This window comes from Accipiter gentilis, chromosome 7 (assembly GCF_929443795.1).
Source record: "Accipiter gentilis chromosome 7, bAccGen1.1, whole genome shotgun sequence".
In the NCBI taxonomy this organism is placed as follows: domain Eukaryota; kingdom Metazoa; phylum Chordata; class Aves; order Accipitriformes; family Accipitridae; genus Astur; species Astur gentilis.
In genome coordinates this window covers 33,664,212-33,683,931 of record NC_064886.1, presented here as the reverse complement: position 1 = coordinate 33,683,931, position 19,720 = coordinate 33,664,212, and the positions used below count along the sequence as shown (strand labels likewise).

The 19,720-nt window shown below is 40.6% G+C and overlaps 1 protein-coding gene and 1 long non-coding RNA gene across 3 annotated transcripts in view; one reads left to right on the top strand and one right to left on the bottom strand.

Annotated features, from left to right (window-relative positions):
* Positions 1-3,848: 3,848 nt before the first annotated feature.
* On the bottom strand, positions 3,849-4,430 carry LOC126041347 (uncharacterized). The gene is made up of 2 exons (XR_007506813.1): positions 4,372-4,430; positions 3,849-4,040 (listed from the first exon to the last, which is right to left on the bottom strand). It is a non-coding gene; the product is annotated as an uncharacterized LOC126041347 (long non-coding RNA).
* A 24-nt stretch (positions 4,431-4,454) lies between these two features.
* GARRE1 (granule associated Rac and RHOG effector 1) overlaps positions 4,455-19,720 on the top strand; it is a 62,879-nt gene continuing 47,613 nt past the window's right edge. Inside the window, exon 1 of one of the 2 annotated variants that reach the window (XM_049806871.1) lies at positions 4,455-4,533. The gene's annotated coding sequence lies outside the window, so the exon portion shown is untranslated. The remainder of the gene's footprint in view (positions 4,534-19,720) is intronic. The other variant, XM_049806870.1, reaches the window with a different exon arrangement.

Below are 19,720 nucleotides of genomic sequence, written 5' to 3'. Positions count from 1 at the left end.
GTATGGGGAGTCTAAATATATAAACTAGAAGGTCATGGGACACATCCAACGTCGATTGAAGTCAACGGCCTCCATTCACTTCAACCAAAACTGGACTGATGCACATAGGATTAAGAGATTTATATATACATACATATTTATTTTCCCTATAGCCAGTATCATTGGCTTGCAGCCTAGGATTTTTTAAGGTGACCTGAATCTTTGGTTTGTCTGACAAGAAAAGGTGATTGTCCCTATTTTTATTTTTAGGTGGCCATATATAGACGGTTATGTTCACTCTTTCCAAAGTGGGACTTGCCCTGTGGAGGCAACGGGCAAGAATTTTTCCAAACAGCAGGCTGGTGGATCTAGCCACGCATTTCTTTTGCCATTTGGTAGTGTTTACAAAGAAGCTGGGCAAGAGGCCAATTCTCATTTTAAACCTCAGGTTGGACACAATGGTCAGTCAATGTACTGAGGGGTATAAAGCATAGGTCAGCAGTTTTCCTGTCAGGCAGCAAATAACTAAATTTCACTTGTCTGAAATAGGATTTTAGTTGTCCAGGGCTGCAGGACAAAAGGACTGTTCTCACCCTGACAGCTGGAATGGATGATTTGTGAAACGTATTTTTAGAAGTCTTATTTGCCTACGTGTATGCCTGCATTGTCAAACATTCAGACAGCAAGAGCGAGTTAGGCTATGAGCCATGAGGACTGTGACATACTGTAAAAACTGTATAATGTATCTAGATCTAAACTCGCATTTTCATTACTTCTCACCCTCCAACTGGAAATATACAGTGCAAATATTAATGCAACACTACTGCTGTTCTTCCTGCACTTCAACATACTATCACTACAGCATTCACAGTAATTAGTAACCACAATGGGAAAATCACTGCTGATACAATAGGACATTAGTGATCAAGTCTGTTTTCCAAAATATCCCTGTTTTCCCCCACATTTCCTTTTCCTAAACATATCTCTATCTCATTAACAGAAACAACAACCCCTTGTAAATTAGCTTTTTCCTTTAACAAGACAACACACTCTTGAGGGATTTTATTACTAACATTCATCCTCCTAATCTTATCCCACACCTTGCTGATACGCATATCCTTATTAACATTTGCACATGGCTACTGTGCCAGTGCTGCTTTTTTTCGGAGGTAATGATTTCTTCTTCCTACAGCCCATGACATCAAGTTGCACTCACAATACATTTCAAAGCTGGTTTCCTCTCTCTCTAAACAACATTGTTACATTTTTTTGTTTAAACAGTGCACTGATTTCCTTCCCTTCCTAATCAGTGGGGGTCCTGGAAAGCACTTTTCACATATATGTAATGTCAATAGGAAAATCATAAATATAACTGAATACATCTATTTTATGCTGATTTACATATGACTTAATGAAATAGTTAACCATACTACCATCTTTCAAAATATTTAGAATTCGTAAAATAAGAAATAGAATATTCAGTATAAATATAGCATTATAAGCATTCAGGAAAATAATTTTAATGTACAATGTCACAACAGATATCTACACTACATATTTTCTAGTCCTGAAAAGTTTCCTCTTTATTCTGCATTGTTTATTATGCACTTCTGCTGAACTGAATGTTTTCATACTCTGTTTGTATTAAGAAGTGTGAACTTCCTATTTATTTTTCAGTCTGTTTTAAATTCCTACCATCTGGTGAAGACATATTAGCTTTAAGGCTAGGATTTTTACCAGTCTTCTGTACCTTTATGCTCTTATCTATAAACTTCATCTGTAACAAATTTCAAATGAAATGCCTGATCTTTAGAGACAGTTATGTGTTAAAAGTTGTTATACAGCACTGTAAAAAAATTATAATAATATGTAAATAAATCCAACAAGTCAAGATAAAAAATAAGGTTATTGTGTGTAACTCCACTGTTAGTGTTGACAGAACCAAATTCTGCACAGATCCACTGAATGCAATTAAATCACTAGTCTAAGAAAATACAGAGCAGATCTGGACACCTCCTGATAGTGTGAAAGAACATGTTCATGCACTGTATTGAACTGTAGGACTAGGTCTGTAGAACAAATTTCTGCCTGTGAATACAGTATGCTTTAGTCAGCATGGCTTATGTAATTTTGGGATCTATTGGAAAAACTGCATGTTGGTAAAACACATAGCACTATTAGAAAAAGTTCTGGTGGACGGCCATCAGCTAGTGCAGCTATTGCAAGCTATTCATCAGGGCAGGAGATTATTGTGATCTTGTAAGCACTGTATCATGCTATTCATATGCCCAAGAACTGCAAGGTACATGGTTTGGAGAGCAGAAGGGTTTCTGGAAAGGAGAACAGTTTGCAGGTGGGAAATGTCAATAGCTCACCAGGGATTCTAGATTTCTTTTTCAACAGGCCTGGACAGGACATGCAACAAGACTCAAGTGTGAGTGGTAATGTTTGCCTTAGTAACTCCTGATGGTTTCCTTCTTCCTACAACAGTCCCCGGCACAGCTCTGTGCTTCTTATGTGACACAACCTCAGCACAAGAGCCACACTTGAGCTCCTGGAGAGCCACCTGCAGCTAAAAAGCTCCAGACTGGCCACCCTGCTTCCCAAGGATAGGAAATATAAGTATCCCTAAAAATACATGTCTGTTTGCGTGTGTCAATTTCTCTCTCTCTTCATTCCTTAACCTCCCCCTAAACAACACAAAAACAAAAAAAAAAGGAGGCATTTTGTGGGCTTTTTTGGTTTACTTTTAAGGTGTAGCCTCAGTATCTGGCCTGGGAGGAAGGAAAATCCATCCCAGTATTTTCTTTTCTCTTTCCCTTCCTCTTCAGCTCCTTCGAACTTCCTTTACGTTCAGTTTTTCTACTTCATACCTATGCTTCCTTCCAACCAAAAACTTGTTGAAACCTCATCAGAGTCTTTTTTATCTTTTAAAAAATGTTTCATCTCTCATTTAGTTAAAAGTGAAAAAAAAAGAAAAAGAAAAAAAGGTACTTTCTCCAGCCCTTTATTGCACTCTTCCAGTACAAAGAATACTCCGACACCCCTCTCTCTCGAAGGAGCCAACAATATGACAGCCTTCTGTTCCCTTGTGCGCTTTCCAAGTATTTCCCAGGTATCTCTTAATTTGAGGACTAAATCTACTAGGAAGAGACGTGCTTAGTAGACAAGCAAGAATCAGAAAAGTTCGGAGGGAACGCACTGATGAGAAGCCCAGTCTGCCAGCAACCATCTGTTACAGAGAAGGAAACAAAGCCACAGATTGCTCCTAGGCAGCTCCCCACAGACACTACTTGCGGACTATTTCTAGCTTGTGGCTAGAAGGTGTCCAATAAATTGACAATTTCACTTCTTCCCACAGAGTTTTCTGATTAGCAGCACTGGAACTGCTGGAAATTACTGTTATTTTCACTTTATTAGTATCATATCCAAGTGTGTGGGTTTGGTTTTTCTGAGGGGGGAATTAGAGCCAGATGATTGGATGCTTAGCCCTGTAGACAGAATTTTTGCTTACATATATTCCAAGAATTTTTAACTACTCTCCTACTATTACACGTTACCTCATTTTCTACCTTCTACCAGACATTTCTGTATGTTACTAAATGCTTGTTCCATTTCAAATGTAAGATTCTAAATAAGCCTTGGAAATAAAAAATAATCACTTTCTACCAAGAAAGACAGGATTAACAGAAGACTATTTCTATGGAAATAGGATTTGAAAACGCATCGTACCGCGCAGCAAACTTTTCTGTATAAAATCTGCATTAAGCCTGAGAAATAACAACAAACCAGTTTACACTCACACAGCAAAGCCATCATAGACCAGGCCTGCTTCTGAACAACTCCTAAAGCTGCTAGCACCACGGCAATTATGTCCAAGGGATCAATTCGAGATAATTTTTGTTCAATTTATCTATTTCCCAAATAAATCCATTTAACAGCAGTGTTGAATTCTGCAGTTTCTCCAGGCAGCGACTTTGAACGGAAGAGGAATACAGCACTTTGCAGATGCCACTGGCCATCTCCGTCACAAATTGCTCTACTGAGGAAGGACCCTGCGCCTGACCACAAAACAACAGAACGGGACACCTCATTATTTTAAGCACGTATGCAATAGTCACTGATTATTTCCCCTCCCCTTTTCTTCTGACCGGCCGTCCCTCACCCTCGTTCTGCCACACGCCTCACAGCCGGGCCCTGTCCTGGGCGGTCCCTGTCACCCCCTCACCGGGACAACCCCGCCTCATCTCACCTCACCCCCCCCGCGCTCCCCAGGGGACCCCCGGGGCCGCCGCCGCTGCCCGCCCCTTCCTCCTCCTCCTCCTCCTCCTCCTCCTCCTCCTCCTCCTCCTCCTCCTCCCCATCGCCCGCCGCCCCCTGCCCTTCCCTCACCCCTCAGCCGGCGGCCGCCCTCTCCCGCCTTCCCCTTCCCGCTGTCACTCGCGGCTCCGCCCGCCCCCTCGCCCGGCCCCTCCCCGGCGCCCGGCGGAGGAGCCGCCGTTTCCGGAGTACACAGAGCGGGGCTGGCCGTGCGGCGGGGGTTGTCGCGGGCAGGTGAGTGAGCGCCGCCGCCGAGCCCCGGCTCCCGCCGACCGGCCTTTCCCCGGGCCCCTCGGCGAGGGCTGTCCCCAGCCGCTGCCCGCGGGCGGCCGGCACCGGCCACGCAGCCCGCCCGGAGGGGCCCTGGCGGTACGAGGCACCGGGCTGGCATGGACGGCGTTACCGCCGCTCCTCCCTCCCCGGGCGCCGCGGGGGGGGTGGGGGGGGGGGTAACGGAGGGGGCGCGGAGAAGGGCGGCCAGCGCCCTGCGGCCGCTCGGGGGAGCCCCCTGGGCCGCGGCGGGGGGCGCCGGCTGGGGCTGGGGAGGAGCCCCGGCCGGGGGGAGGGCGGCGGCGGCGGCGGCGGTGCCCCGGGGCGCGGCCCAGGGGTTGTCGCCGCGCTCCCGCGGCGGGGCCGGGCTGGCCGTGTGGCGGCGGGGGCAGCCTCGGTGGGGGCGCGGGCGCGCAGCCCGGGGCGGTGGCGAGGCTTCGGCCGCCTGCCCCCCACCCGCCGCCACCCCCCTTCCCGCCGCCGTGACCAGTGTGCGGGCAGCCCGGGGAGCGCGGCGGGGGCCGGGACTGCGCCTGCGGGAATTCCTGCGCACCTTCCTGCTAAATAGTGACCCGCGGCCGCCCGGGGCGCCAGCCTGCCCGGCCCGGCCCGGCGGCGAGACCCCGCCGCGGGGGCCTCGCCTCAGGGCGGCGCGGCGCTGCCCTGGCCCGGGCCCGGCCGGGCGCCGCCAGCTCCCGGCGGTGAGGCGGCCCCGTTGGCCGTGGGGGGCCTCCCGGGCGGTGCCGGTGGGACCTGCCCCTCGGGAGGGTTGTAACGTCGGCCTCCCGAGAGCACAGCTCGGCGCGGTGCCCGCGGTGGGTTTTATAGGCGTCCCCCCCCCCCAGCCCCGGCCCGAAGGCCTGCGGGCAGGAGTGTCTCCGTCTTGGCGGCCGCTGCAGTGGGCTGTGCTTGTACGGATTTTTCACCTGATGCTGTAACTGAAAGTGCTGTTCGTTGTTATCCAGCCGTACGTTTAGTATGTGGTGTGCATATGGCAGCTGCGAGCAGAAGAAGATAACTCATTTGGGGCTGTACCTTAAAACTTTACTAATGCTCCTTTGCTTCTTCCTGCTTGAGGGGTTTTATCATTTGAATGGAGAGGAGATGGTGCAGGTATATATTTGTCAGGTGCACGTTGGGTTAGAAATTCGAAAGAAGTTGAAAGATCTTGTTTGTTTGTTTTACGTGAGATTATAAATCTTGTTACAGGTGTAAATCAGCCATTATTGTTGTCGTTACGGGTTTTATAGAGGAACAGGTGTCTGGGTGTCTTGAAGAGTGGTGTACATCAGTTGTGTGTAGCCATAATAAACTGCTTGGCTTTTCAGAGTCGGTCAGCCTGTGGCTCGAGAGGCACACACAGCTGGCAAAAGGCTGAGGCTTGCTTCCCAAAATGGCACTGCACCTTGTAATCGCCAGTGTGGCTGTTGGGTAATCTCAAATCTAGAGGTTGGGGAATCGGTTGCTGTGGATTTTAAGGCTATTGTTCCTTGACGTTTGTGTGTTCTCAGCCTGGTGCTGTCTTGCAAAGGGGCAGTGGTGCTCTTGAGGAACTGTTGTTTTCTGTGGGTGACTGAAGCTCCTGCGGTATGCTCCCCTCACCTCTCTGAGGTACGCGGTACCTGTCGTGTAGCTCCCAGCCACACGAAGGTTTTGGTATGCAGCTCATGGGATCAGGAGTGTTGGCCGATCCGATCCTGGTATGTACACAGGTGCTGTTTGTGTATCATGGGTATCAACGTGATTTTGTGCTTGGCTGGAGCCTTCTACTAGGCAACATTTCTACAGAAGATAAGCTGGACCCTTCTTCTGTAAAGAATTGATATTGTTCCAAGTTCAAGACTTGCACAAGGTTTTATTTTCTTCCTTTTTCTGTTCTGTACTTTCCCTCCTAGAAGGAAGGACTTTCTAAGCATTTAATCTATGGTTGTGAAGAAGGTGTGTTTCAGGTCAACGTACGTGATTCTGGTGCTTGGTGGAACCTTTGGGGTGTGAGGAACTGGGCTGGAAGCAGTACAGAGCCACTGCTTCCTATGCATCTTGTGGTACTGCTTCCTAGGTCAGCGTAAGGCGTAAATCCTTCTGTTGGTGTTTCTCATTCTGAATCAGGAGTTACTCAGGGGTGTTAGGAAGCTAGAAGTAATGCATACGAGGAATCTATTTCTAGTTGAAAGTCTCTACTGAGACTCTGAAATTTGATTAACAAGTAAATAATCCTTCATACAAAGTAATATGAAAATACCTGCTACAAATGTTTAAGAGAAGTCTAGGTTTCTTCCACGTCTTAGGCATCAACTTGTATTTGATCAATTGAATCTTATTTTTCTGTGTTGCTTTTTTTCCTGCTGTCTCCAACCTGAGAGGTTTCCCCCCCCCCCCACGTCTTCCCACTATTTATTACTTTTCAACACCTCTTTTTCCGCTGCATACAAATGATGGCCAGTTTTCCTTTGCAGCAAAGCAACTGGTTTTGCTGTCCTATAAGTAAGCTTCCCATTATACCCTGAATTGACTGTAGTTTTAAGTGCTGCCACTTGCCTCTCATTACTCAAAACAGGATTGTGTCAAGAGAAATTGTGCTGCTGCTTTTGTTTATATAGTAGTACTGTAATAGGAAAAGACTTGTTCTTCGTACGATGAATGCTGGTACACCAGAAATCCTGCTAATGATAGTGATTAATGGGTGCTGCTCAAAATAGCTATCACTGCTGATATGACTAATTGTGCCATATGAAAAGAGCTCCTTTATTCCCAGTAATCTCAAGGTGTTTCTACAGTTTTAGAGGAATGCCTGATCTGTGCAGACAGATAAATGCACAGTGAAATGTGGAACTTGCAGTGAAGTATGGCAGTTCTTTAAGAGCTTGCCACTGCATTGCAAAACCACTTGGGGCTGAAAATGAAGAATATCTTCTTGTGGTTACTGTAGGTAGATAGAATATTATTACTGGAATTGGATGTTAGCCAGAGCAACACCCTAAGTGTTGCAAACAATGCCAGGGTATTGTTACTAGCTATAGAAGGGGTTTTATATCATACATGAAAGATGACATTTCCAGCAGCATGGGTAACCTCATCACAAAACATTGTGCTGGGGCTGGCTCAGAGGGGAGCTGGCTCTGCTAGGCTTGACAAAACCTACCTTATAATCGCACCGGTCCTCCTGGAGCTTGGTGATGTGTCTGGATTAGTGTTTCTTAACCTTTGTTGGCCTTTGGGTAACAACAATTTATTAGTTACATGCCACAGGCAATCTTGTGCTCTCCAGGCAGTATCGTATTCTGTGTTCTTTTTAGATTTTGTACGTATTGTGGCTGAAAGCAATGCTGGAAGCTTATATGGGGACTGCAGATCTAAACCACAGAAGGTGCTGTTTCTTGATATCTGTAAAATCTGAAGTTCTGCCTGGTAGGATGAAAAAATATTTTGAAAGTTAAGTAGAATTTGTTAAAGATGGGTTCCAAACTCAGTAGTAGTTGTCTTTTGTTGTGCCTCTGGCTTTGTGTGGGTTTCTTCTCTTCTGCTGTTTGTGTACCTCAAGATAATTCTATGACAGGAGGGGTTTAGGTGTTCGTCCCTTCTGCCCCCGAAGAAACTGTTAAGGTGTGTGTGCAGATTATGAGGGATTAATTTCACAAATACTGCTTTGCAGGTTAATTGCGGATTTGGTCTGATATGATCCCAGTCTTCTAGTGTTCTGTGAATAAACCATTTTGGTCCAGTCCTTGAATTTTGCCAAAACAGTAATTAAAAAAAGAAAAAAAATAATATTTTTTTTCTATGAAACTTCAAAAATGACATCGGTGTTAATGAGGTGTGTTTCACTTTGGTCTAATGTGACAAGACATTCTTTTGAGAGCTGTGATCTTGAAATATCAATCTTGTCTTACTCTGCTGTAATTAATGACGATGAGTGTGTTGATTACTTAAGATAAGTTGGGGGGGATGGGTCTGTGTGGTTCTATTAAGGTCATGAACTTTGCATGACGCAAACTGACTTCCAGGGACTTGTGTTGAAGCAGCCTTGGAGTACAAGAGAAAGGGAGGTGTGTGTCTGGGAAACAGCAGAATAGAGGGTCTATAAATGCTGGTTAAGCTGTGAAGAATGAAAGAAAAGGGCTGAAAAGGGGAATGTGAAGTCCTCCAGGTGTGGCTGGGGGAATTCTGAGATGTCTGTGAGTGAGGATCAGTATGGGTGTATCTGAGGTGGGAATAACTGAGGCTCTGTGAGGCTTTCAGGCATATTCAAGAGCCCTTATAGCAAGTCAGACATTTTTCCAGCTGTGGTATTGCATACAGTCAGCGGTACATTGGCTTCAGTCTAACGATAACATACAGCAGTTTATTGGGGCAAGCACCTATTACAACTTTTTATTAAAACAATTTAAGTTTCAAGTGGGATGTTCTAGGGCCTTGCTTTGAAGAAATATTTTCAGGAAGGAAATAAATACGCTCCCTTCTAAGGAAAGCTGTCGTAGGAGACCATGGTAGCTCTAGTAGACAGAATTTTTGCTCTATTAGCTAAAAAGCAAAACAAAAACTTTAAAAAGTTATTGCTGTAAAGTAGCTGTCTGTGTTTTATTTTAAAATATATTTTTACCATGTGTATTTTCACTCTTAGGGTCACATGCGAGAAAATAATTCCTGAAGAAACATCTTTACAATACTTCCTAAATTGTGACCAATTCCTGCTTATGTTTTTAGTAAAATTGTCTCCTTGAAATGACTGATGCATATTTTCTGTTTTAGGCTAGCTAGATTTTCATTGTCTTGCAACATAGCTGTATTCCTTCTTTGTGGTCTTTTGTTTCTTGCTTTTCTAACAGTTCTCTGCTTTTTCAAGTGGTTAGGTTTTTTTGGTCAATGTGACTCTTTTTGTTTTGTTTTATCTAGTCATGTTTCAGTGGGGTACTTGTCAGATGTTTTCTAGTAGGTGTTTCTATACAGTAGGATTGCAAAAGACAGATTATTTGGAAAATTTCAACAGGAAGATCCCCTACCACCTTGTAAGCTACCCCTTCTCAGGTTTGAATATTCTATCTGTGTTGTTTCCTGACACTACATGTGTGTTGGTTAGGGAGTTACAAGGGAACATGTCAACTGGTTGTTTAATAACAGTATTTTAGGTGTGGTTCTTGTTTAGTTGTGCACTCAAAGTTGACATTTAAATGGTATTGTCCAATTACAGAAAATTCCTCACAGGCTCTGTGCAGTATACTCTGCAATCTGGGAATGGAACAAAACTCCTCAACTTAAACAGTTTCTGAATATAAGGGAAAGCTTGTTTCCCTTGGTAGAAATAATAATATTTAATTTTGATTCTTTAGTGCTTTATTCTAACACTCTGTATTTTGGGAACTTTGAAGCAGTGTATGGAATGTGTTGTAGAGGAGAGGGTAGGAGAAGAGTAGGAAGAAAGGACTGTGATGGGCCTTTTTCTTCACTTCTCCACAGACATCCATAGTGTGATTCATTTGTGTGAGAGTTATCTAGCAATGAAATACATCTTTAATCCTGTCAGTAACTGAGTGTTTTTAGTTTCCCAAGTAGATTTCCTCACTGTAAGAACTTGGTATGTTTTTGAGTTTCTGGATGATATTGGGAATTCCTCTGGATTTACTAGGGTAAAATTAGATCCTTTGAAGCATGTCCATATGGTCTGTCTGATACCAGGATATTCAGAGCAATGTTCCTAGGTATTTTTTTTGTTTATGAAAGTTGAACTTCCTGCTCTTCTGTACAGATTACAGAACTTGACTGATTGTGCCTTAGAAGAATGGTTTGAGTCCAAGTACAAGAGCTTCCCCAGAGAAAGATAAAGCACCTGAATGTCTACAGCTCACATTCCAGAAAATTCTGGACATCTTTTAAGTGTTGCTTCCTAAGAGTCTAAGTACAAGGTATTGTTTTTAAAAGTTCCTTAAAAATACTTGAAGCTGGCAGTCTCACCCTGAAGAAGCTAGACATTCTTTTTATCTGGCCCAGCATACAACAGAAATGCTGAAAACCAGTGAAAGCTGTAGTGACTAGAAAGGAGAGACGCAGAAAAACTCTTCTTGTTGTTGAAAGACTTTTCTTGTGTTTGCATCCTCACAGCTTGAGTAGAAGACTGAGTATCACAGGGGAAAGATCGCTTCGGGTAAATGTAATTCTGTGCCAGACTCCAAAAAATTTGGGGAACATAATCTCTTTCTGTTGGGTATTTAAAAATTTTTCTCAGAATGCTATTTGCAAGTCTTGCACCAGATGGTATTATGTAGAGGGAGGAAGGGGCTACCTAAAAATTTCATTCTTCCAGAACTCTTATGTTCTTCTGCATGCATCTTGCAGGGTAGCTTCAACGTAGAATGAGTTTGTCATCTCCAAATGCTCAGAAGAAACCACATTTGTCAAATGAAGGTAAAAATGACTGCAGGTTTTCATAATTCGTTACGGGCACCTGTGTTTAGTAAAAGATGGAAAAATCCTGAAGATAGGAGATTTATTTTTTTTTTTTTGCAGGAGGGAAGAATAGCAATATTGCCTGCTGTTGAGAGGTCTGCAGTTCTTTGTCCAAGTAGGAGTTGAAGGCTGGGTGGTGTAGAATAGTATTAACTAAAACTATGCAAATATGTTAGAGGATCCAACTTCATCAGTGCATGTTTCATGGCTCCAGAATAAACTTTATTTAGCCTCTTACCAAAGACAGAGTTAGATATTTGTGGTTTTTTGGCTGAGCAACACAGCTTGCAAATATTTAAATAAGGTAATAAGATATACCCTTTTTCTTACATGAGATGAACATTTACAAACAGATGATGTAATCAAGAACTTTAATACGGTGCTGAAAAAAAGGTCTACTGCTAAATATGCATGTATCACTTTGAAAAGGTAAAACCTTTCATTTATTAAATAAAAAGCAAAAGAGAATGAAAAAATATGTGAGATTTGGTAGTGATTGGAATTTCGTTTTACTGAGTTCGCTTCAGAACAATGCAAATGAAATCATCAAGACTGCCAGGTTGCCACTGTTGTCGGCAGGAAAGCAGAGGTTTGAGTGGATACTTGTATATTCTTCACCTATAGAGAACAAACTGGGTGTACTTTACTAACTCATAGTGGAGTGCAAATACATTGTCTTTCTACCAGTGTTAAGATACAAGCAAGGTTAAGGTTTTGGTAGTGTTATAATTTGCTCTCCTGTTTCAGCTATCTTTGAAGAGAAGTTGCTGATGTTTATGTACAGAAGAGCAGGGAAGGTTAACTAAAAATAAAGTTTCCTAAATTAATGCAAGTGGACTTTTAATTTTGTGGCATATTTTTCTTAAGAGACTTCCATGCTGATGAAAACTGTATATGGGGTGCTGGAAGGAAATGCCAATTATTAGAAAAAAACCCTGGAAAGAAAGAACACGTCTACTGTTATTGGGAATATGCTTTGTTCTGTATTAAAGCATTGGAAGAGTCCTTACTCAAAGAGCTTCCAGTCTTTCTGGCTGTCTTGTGTTGCTTTCAGGAAGAGAATGAAAACATTTTCTCTCAAGCAATCCTATTAGATCTTATAATAAACTTCTTTGTCTAAACATTGCAATAATTTCCAGGGCAACAGATTGTGATGTCAAATTCAGCACTTTGACCTCATTTCAAGTCTAAAGAGAAGTGAGTATTGTAAAGTTTTTTAGACAAGTTATTACAAAGTAACTTTGGTAATTAGCAAACTTTTATATAAAATTTGACCATGAATTTAACATAGGTTTCTTCACAAGTTCTTCTTAGCAAAGGTATTCTACAGATCCAAGTTATCAACCCTAATTTAGATGTTATCTTTCACATAATATTTGGTCTTAAAACTGACATAGTAATTTGGGTCATGGGACAGCGTAGGATCTAGTTTGGCAGTCTTTGCTCAAGTGCACTTATTGCTTTATCGGTGTGGAAAAGTGGTACATTTGACGTGTGCTATTTTGAAATTAATCTGTTGCTTGGTTTTGTGGTTAGAAAAGATCCTGGTCTGGTTAAGTGAAATCTATTGCTCTGCAGATGTTGCTGGACATGAAATCTGTTGAAAACCACTAATGATACATTTTTTGTTTTTATATAGGAATGCTACATTTTTGTGGTGATAGATTGGTATGATAGAGTAAATCTGCAGTTGACACACAAGATTTAGGGAAATGTTTTTTTTGGAAAAATGCATTTTCTTCCTTTGAAGACACAGCAGGAAAAGAGTTTTTCTTTTTTCCATTTTAGTTTCTGGAACAGTTGGATTTTAGGAGGCTTGATTACGATTGTCTGATACAGTCAGACAAATTAATAACAGACCATGATTTGCCTCTTAATGATGTTTCCCCTGAGTATGTGTTAAAAAATTCTAGCTCTTCTCTCGCTCTGCCTTCTCCTTCTGTATCACGGAGACCGTGAGGGCTGCAGAGGTCCCTTTCGAATCATAGATGCTGTCTTTCAAGCATCAGGAGGTGTTTTTATCACTGAATCCCTAACACTGTTTAAGTTGTTGCGGGTCAGGTGTCAGAGAGTTACTACTCCAAAACCTTTCATGGTGTCTGATTCTGGATGCTTTTCTGAAGAGTATGCTTTAATCAGACATGTTGTTGGACTGAATACTGGGTGTGTGAATTGCTGTGGCTTGCAGATACCCGAGTTCATGGTTGAATAGCTCCTCTGGATTTAAAGGTACAATATATTAAGTTTAATTTGTTCATAAAAAGCTGCACGGAGTTTGTTGCTTATGCAGTACATTGAGGTGGTTTTTTTTCTGACAACTTAGTGTGTTTTTTAAACTAAACTTCTCAAGTCAGTTCCTGAGGAAATTTCTATAGATTAGCATGTTGCTGTTGGTCTCTTCAGAATCATCTGTCCTTGCTCTGTTATTCATTGTTCTGTGTTTTAATGCGTAATTCTCCATCCCTTGCACTTTGGGGGACTGTTGATGGGAAATGTCTGTCTAGACTCTGCCTTCTCTTGTGTTTCAACACCTTTTGCTATGTGTTTGTTCCACTTGAAAGGCCTTCATGGCCCTCAACTTTGTGCATTGTGATAGATGGAGAAGGCAACTGCTTATATGACTGATAAAATTTGACTTGACGTTAAACTGTGGTTTGTTTGTTCTTTTTCCTGAGATATTCACATTTTTATGGGCTTTTTCAGCTTCACAGTGCAGTCAGTGGATGCTTTTCTCTGATACAATATGTTGTTCCTGATCTTTTAAGTTGCATCCTGAAACAGGAGAAAATTGTGTATTTCAGTCAGTGACTTTCTGCTAAAAAGTTGTATTTGTATTCTGTTCTGAAATTATTTTAGCACAGATGAGGCAGTTTCTTTTCAAAAATTCTTGTGGTTTCAGGGAAATAATATATTGTGTCTTCCTTGCATATGCTATTTGATATATTCTGTTCTGGAGCATGAGTTGCTCATCTCTGCTGTGTTGGTGGTTTTTCACTGCACATTAAATCATATATCAAGAAAAACAAGGGTAAGTATAGTTTATGAATTTTTCTACACTACATAATTATGCTCCATTTCCTTTTAACTTAGGGTTTTGTAAGTGATACAGTCCTCATAATTACAAGCAAAGATAGGAAGGTATGCTGTATTTTGATCCAGTTGTTCAGTATGTTGAGGAATAAATTATAATATGAATGCAGGGCATCTTGCATGCTATGTCTATGCTAAATATTTTTCTCTACTATGAATCCTAATGTGAGGAAAGTTAAGCTGGTGTAATTTGGAACAGTAGACTAGGAGCAAATATTATGCAACTAGGTATGCATGAATATTGATTATGGTGCTTGGTAGCATGTGAAAAACCTGATCATGCCTCAAAGCACTGTTGACTTAGTGGACTTCTTATCCCTTACTTAGCTGTGTCTAAAGGTTTGTGTTGTGAGGTGTTTCTTTTCTTCTTTTACATCACACCATTGACTTAAGACCTATAGTTCATTGGCTTTCACTTACCTTACACTATCACAGGCAGATAGCATTTTGGCCCAAAGATGGTGTTGTGAGGGTCAGTACTCCAGCTGAAATAGTCCAAACCTGGTCCTGTCAGAAGACCCACTTAATGTATTCTGAAAAAAACAGGGAATAGTAATTGCAACTGTAGAATATCTGTGAGAGGGAAGCATTTGACAAGTTGACTTAATATACCAGTATGTGTCCTCAAATGCAAGATACCCTTGTCTTAAAACCATTGTATATTCCAGCACTGATAAGACCTTCTGTATCTTTTAGGTAAGAACCAACATTTTAAGAAATAATACTTTGAAATTCATGCTTTGTAGTTGATGTGAAGGGAAGAATTATTTTTTGTTTTCTCTTGTGAAATTATTTTTTTCTAAAACTGCTACTTAGTTTCTTCCATATGGCAGGTATTGCCTCAGCTTGGACTGGTGGTAAGCTGTAGGTTGTGTGACAGGTACTTGTGGTCTACTTGCGCTTACACTGGAATGCATCTCCTGCTTGCTTCTTTTCTTGTTTGTTTTCTTTTCTCTGTTCAAAGGTTTTGGTTTCTTGTTGAATACCTTCATATTGAAGACTATGGTAAGAAAGATAGCAAAGCAACTTCACATAGGCATAAACTCAATGAGTAATCATTGAGATTACTCAATGTAATATTTCAGAATTAACAAATAATTAGGTAAAAACCTTTCTGTTAATTTACAAGTAACAAGCTTAAATCTGACACAAAAGGAGATAAGATAATCAGATTTTTACAGCATTGGCATATAGTAAAAACTTAGATGCCACAAGATTTTTTTCACTGACGTTTTTTCTTGAGTGGTTGTCTTCTAGGAACTTACTACTATAGGTTGCTTCATATAACATTGAAATTGTTTTCATTAGTAGTGATTTAAGTGCTACTTCTGACCAATAAAAATCCACTGTCCTGTCCAAAATATGGACAAATGTCAGTGTGGATGGAGTCTATGTATTTCAACTTCAGAGGCAAAGAAATGCTAGCATAATCACCTGAAACATGTGAAGAGCAGTTCATGGAAGAATTTGCTATTCCAGGCAGAGAATAATACGCTAGCTGTAAGAGGAGATAAGACTCCATTTTACAACTGGCTATACTGTTTAAAATTATTTGCTGATATGCATACAGCAACTCAAAAAGCAGCAGAATGCCTTACTAATAGCATTTGGGAGCCCTAAAATACAGTTTAATCTCAATTTTGAATATCATTATATTGATACACTGTAAAGAAAATTGTCAATTTCTTGCCAAGCCCACAATCATCTAATTTTCTTATGCTGCTGAATTCAGTTGCTCTCCTTTTCTTTTCTCACTGTGATTATTTTTTTCCCCCTACTTTTACTGCTTTTTCCCCTACTTTTACTGCTTTTTTCCCGCTTTTCACTTTAATTCATACTTAAAACTCTCCTGTTTGTATGTATTACACAGTGAGGATTGGAATGTTAGCTGAAAGATGGAAAGAGGAATCTGCCATGCTGAAAATGTGAAAGATTTCCTGTTGTTCTAAACTCAGTTTGGTGTAAGTATTAGTGTCTGTGCAGCTGAAGCACTGTTTAAACTCTCCTGCTGCACAGCAATACATGAGTAGTAGTTGAGGATAAAAATCCCTTGGTATAGCAAATAATACTCTGATTGTGGTTAGTCCTAGTTCTGACTGTGGCACACATTATTCCTAACAAAATGATAAATGTAAAAAGTGGTCTGGTCTGCTCCAGCTGCATAGTGTTAGTGGATACTTTGAAGGAAGGTAATTATTTCTAGAACGGAATTTTTAATAAAATGACTCATTGAAATTAAAATCCCTGAATAAAGGAGAACGTATATCATGTAATAGGCTTATAACAAGTATTGCTAGGTGTATGCAGGAAATATGTATTTTTATATTGTGGATAAAACCAAATATATAAATACCTTGATGTGTAGTAAGGATGTATCTATAATACTGTGGGTTTTAAGCTTGCTGGAGTGAATCTAAAAGTAGGAAAAAGAAATTGAAAATAGGACCAATGTTCTTGAACTGGAAGTAAGAAAGTAAGATATATTTTTAGTGTTCAAAAATGGCAGGTGACTACAGACTTGGTATTATAATAGCTTTTTTGAAAAGAAGATGCAGAAAATAAATGTAGCATGCCTGTGTTTATTCATTGTAGTATTCCCTGAGAGATTTCTACAGATACATGTCATAGGCTTATGCAGAATATAGAAGTTGTAATTGCCTAACAGAATAAGTCTAGAAATAGAGCAAGATCCTTACAGAGCCTTGGAAGGAAGGAGTATTTCCTACTGTAACAGTAGGAAAACAGTTTTCTAGTTTTATTTTTCTATGTAATGCTTTGGAGAACAGGAATGGATGGAAATACTTCCTGCAAAAGCATGTTAGCTGTTTTGTTTGATTGTGCAGTAGTGATTTGCACTTTTTGCTGCCATCAGTAATTCAGGAGCAGGGCACACACAAGTTGAGGTTTTTGTCAGAGCTTGCCTAATGGGGAAAAAACGTGGAAGATGGTGTATTATCTGTAAATGGAGAATATAGTAAAGAACTGTAGTGGAAGTTTGAACCTTAGATCTTAGGGTCTAGCAGCAGGGTTCTCTCCAAACAGTTAATTGTTCTGTGGGTGTTTATTACTATGTTGTTTATCTTAAAGAAGATGTAAGGTGAACTTTTTGCCTAAGTAATAATTTTGCTTACCTTCTCCTGAGACGTGTGGATGGAGTTGTTTCCGTAATATTGATTATGGAGTAGTAGTGGGCATTGAGTTTTGTCCAAAATCAGTCTGGCTGAGCCATAGCCACTGTGTGACGGTTCCGCTGGGGTTGGAAGAACTCGGAAGTGGTGAATATGTAGGAATGTCTTAGATGAGATCAGTGTTCAAACAGAAGATCCCTGGCTGTGGTTCTTGAGAGGTGTTGATGACAGCAGTATCTGGCTTCTTGTGGGAAGGTGGGTTTCTTAGCAGGCTACAGGCTCCCCAAGCTAGCTCTATGTGGGCTGGATCAGATGTATTGTGGAAGTTCATGGTAGGGAGCAGAGAGTCAGAAGGCACATGTTGTCTATTTTGGCCACTAATTTTATCTTAAATATAATGTTTAGTTAGTAGATCATGTTAATATTCTTGTAGATCATGTTAATGTACTTAATATTGAAAATTGAATTGTCCAATTAATTTTTAAAAATTAATTTAATAACTGTATTGTTAAATACCAAACAAAACAATTAATCAGCCATTATGATGATCAGCGTTCGTTTCTTTAAGCTTCAGTGCTGACGGCAGTAGTAACAGTATTGCTGTTAGCACTATGATGACTTCACCTAATGATGCTGGTGGGCTGTAAGCGGAAGGCTTTATTTTGCAGAAATGTTACTCAGATTTCCTTTCAGAAACTTTAAAAAAATGCCTACATTTTCAGTGAGCTTAAATGTTTTTTTTCAGATGCTCATTGAGTAATTTGAATGTTTCATATAAACTATTCTATGTTAAAAGGGTTGTTTTGACTTAGCAGAATGTTTAGTGCATGCTTTATCCAGAATTAAGGCATGAATTATCGTGCATCTCCAGGCTGTATCAGTGATTGTACTCCAGGAGCCCTTTCCCAATGAAGTGAGGATTTTAAAATGGTGTCAAGTATGGATTTACTTTGGTACCTACTTGGTTTTCATTCTTTATGACTAGTGAAGAATGTTAATAAATGCAATAAACCCACCTATACTGTGTTCCCACAAGCTTATGAAAGATGGGAGTGGAAACAGTTTGGAAAAAGTAAAGACCTTCTTAATACTGTCCTCAGTGAGGACTGTAGAACAAGTTCTCTTGTAACTTCCATACTAAAAGCAGAGACTGTGGGAAAACATTTTAAAAATTATATTTACATCAACAAGCAATATTATATTAGTTCTTTAATTATGTATTTTATGGAGACCACAGTAATAAAACGCTTAATGAATTTAATATTTTGAAATAGTTGGGTTGTTGGACAGTGGTGGTGTGATACTCTTTTTCCACTTGAATAACTGTATCCTTTTGAAAACATACTTGCAAATATTTTCCTAGTGCTATGATAAATTTTTGTGGCTGTCATTCATTGACATGAGAATCTCAGTGAGGTTGTTTAAGATGTTTCTAGTCCTCAGTTTGGGGTGGGGTGGAGAAGCTTTTGAACATTGACCCTTAAGACTCAATGAAGTTACCATTCAAAATATGTTTTTATATAGCATGCTTTTTTTGCTGAGGGAAAGGCAGTCCTGACTTGCAATTATCATTTATGTTGACAAGGTAATTTTATTTATTTTTTTTAAAGTACAGAAGAAAGTATTGTGAACTCCCCCAGTAGCCACCTAGGAATCAATCTCCTATCAGGCTACTTCTGATTGCACTGCTCCAGTTATCTTGCTAACTTTTGCTTCATAGTATAAATTGATCTGATAAGTATGTTGATGAGAACTCTTGACTTCACAATTTCTGTATTTATCGTTTTCCAGTCCATTTCAAAATCCAGCTCTGCTACCTTAAAAAATTCTCACACTTGTTTTTCTCTAGCCTGATTTATGTTCACTCATCTGCTTTTATTCCTAAAGGCTGTCCTCCCACTTGCACTATTCAATTTCTGTGGAACTACCAATAAATTCAAACGATGCCCTGCTGAGAATAGGATGGAAGCTGAAGGAGTGGGAGAGAGAAAGTAGAACAAAACTAATGGTATTTACTAGAACTGCCTGTGCAGACCAATGCAAAACAAACCGTATTTATTGTAAAACATGTTGATAAGATACATATGAATTTAACAAAACACATCATAATACTTCATGTCTTAGTACAAGGATTATTCCTTCTTCCTAATTTTGCTTGTGTGGCCAAGTTGCCCCATAACTGATTATGTCTAAAATAGAATTCAGAAAGTAATTTTGTGAATTACTAGGGGCAATTTCTTTGCTATTAGCATCCTAGGCTGACTAATTTTCTGTTTAATCAACAGAAAGTCATATCAATACAGTTGGCCTTGTTTTGAAAGGCTAGCTGCTAGCTTGGTATAAGCATTATAAATATTTTGTTATGTGGGTACATGGAATTCACTTTTTTTTTTAACTTTCACTATGTGTAAGTGAAGGTATTCACTAATGCACAGTGACCAAATCGGTTAATCTCTACAGGGTGAGCACACAGCCAGCTGAACAGTAACAGA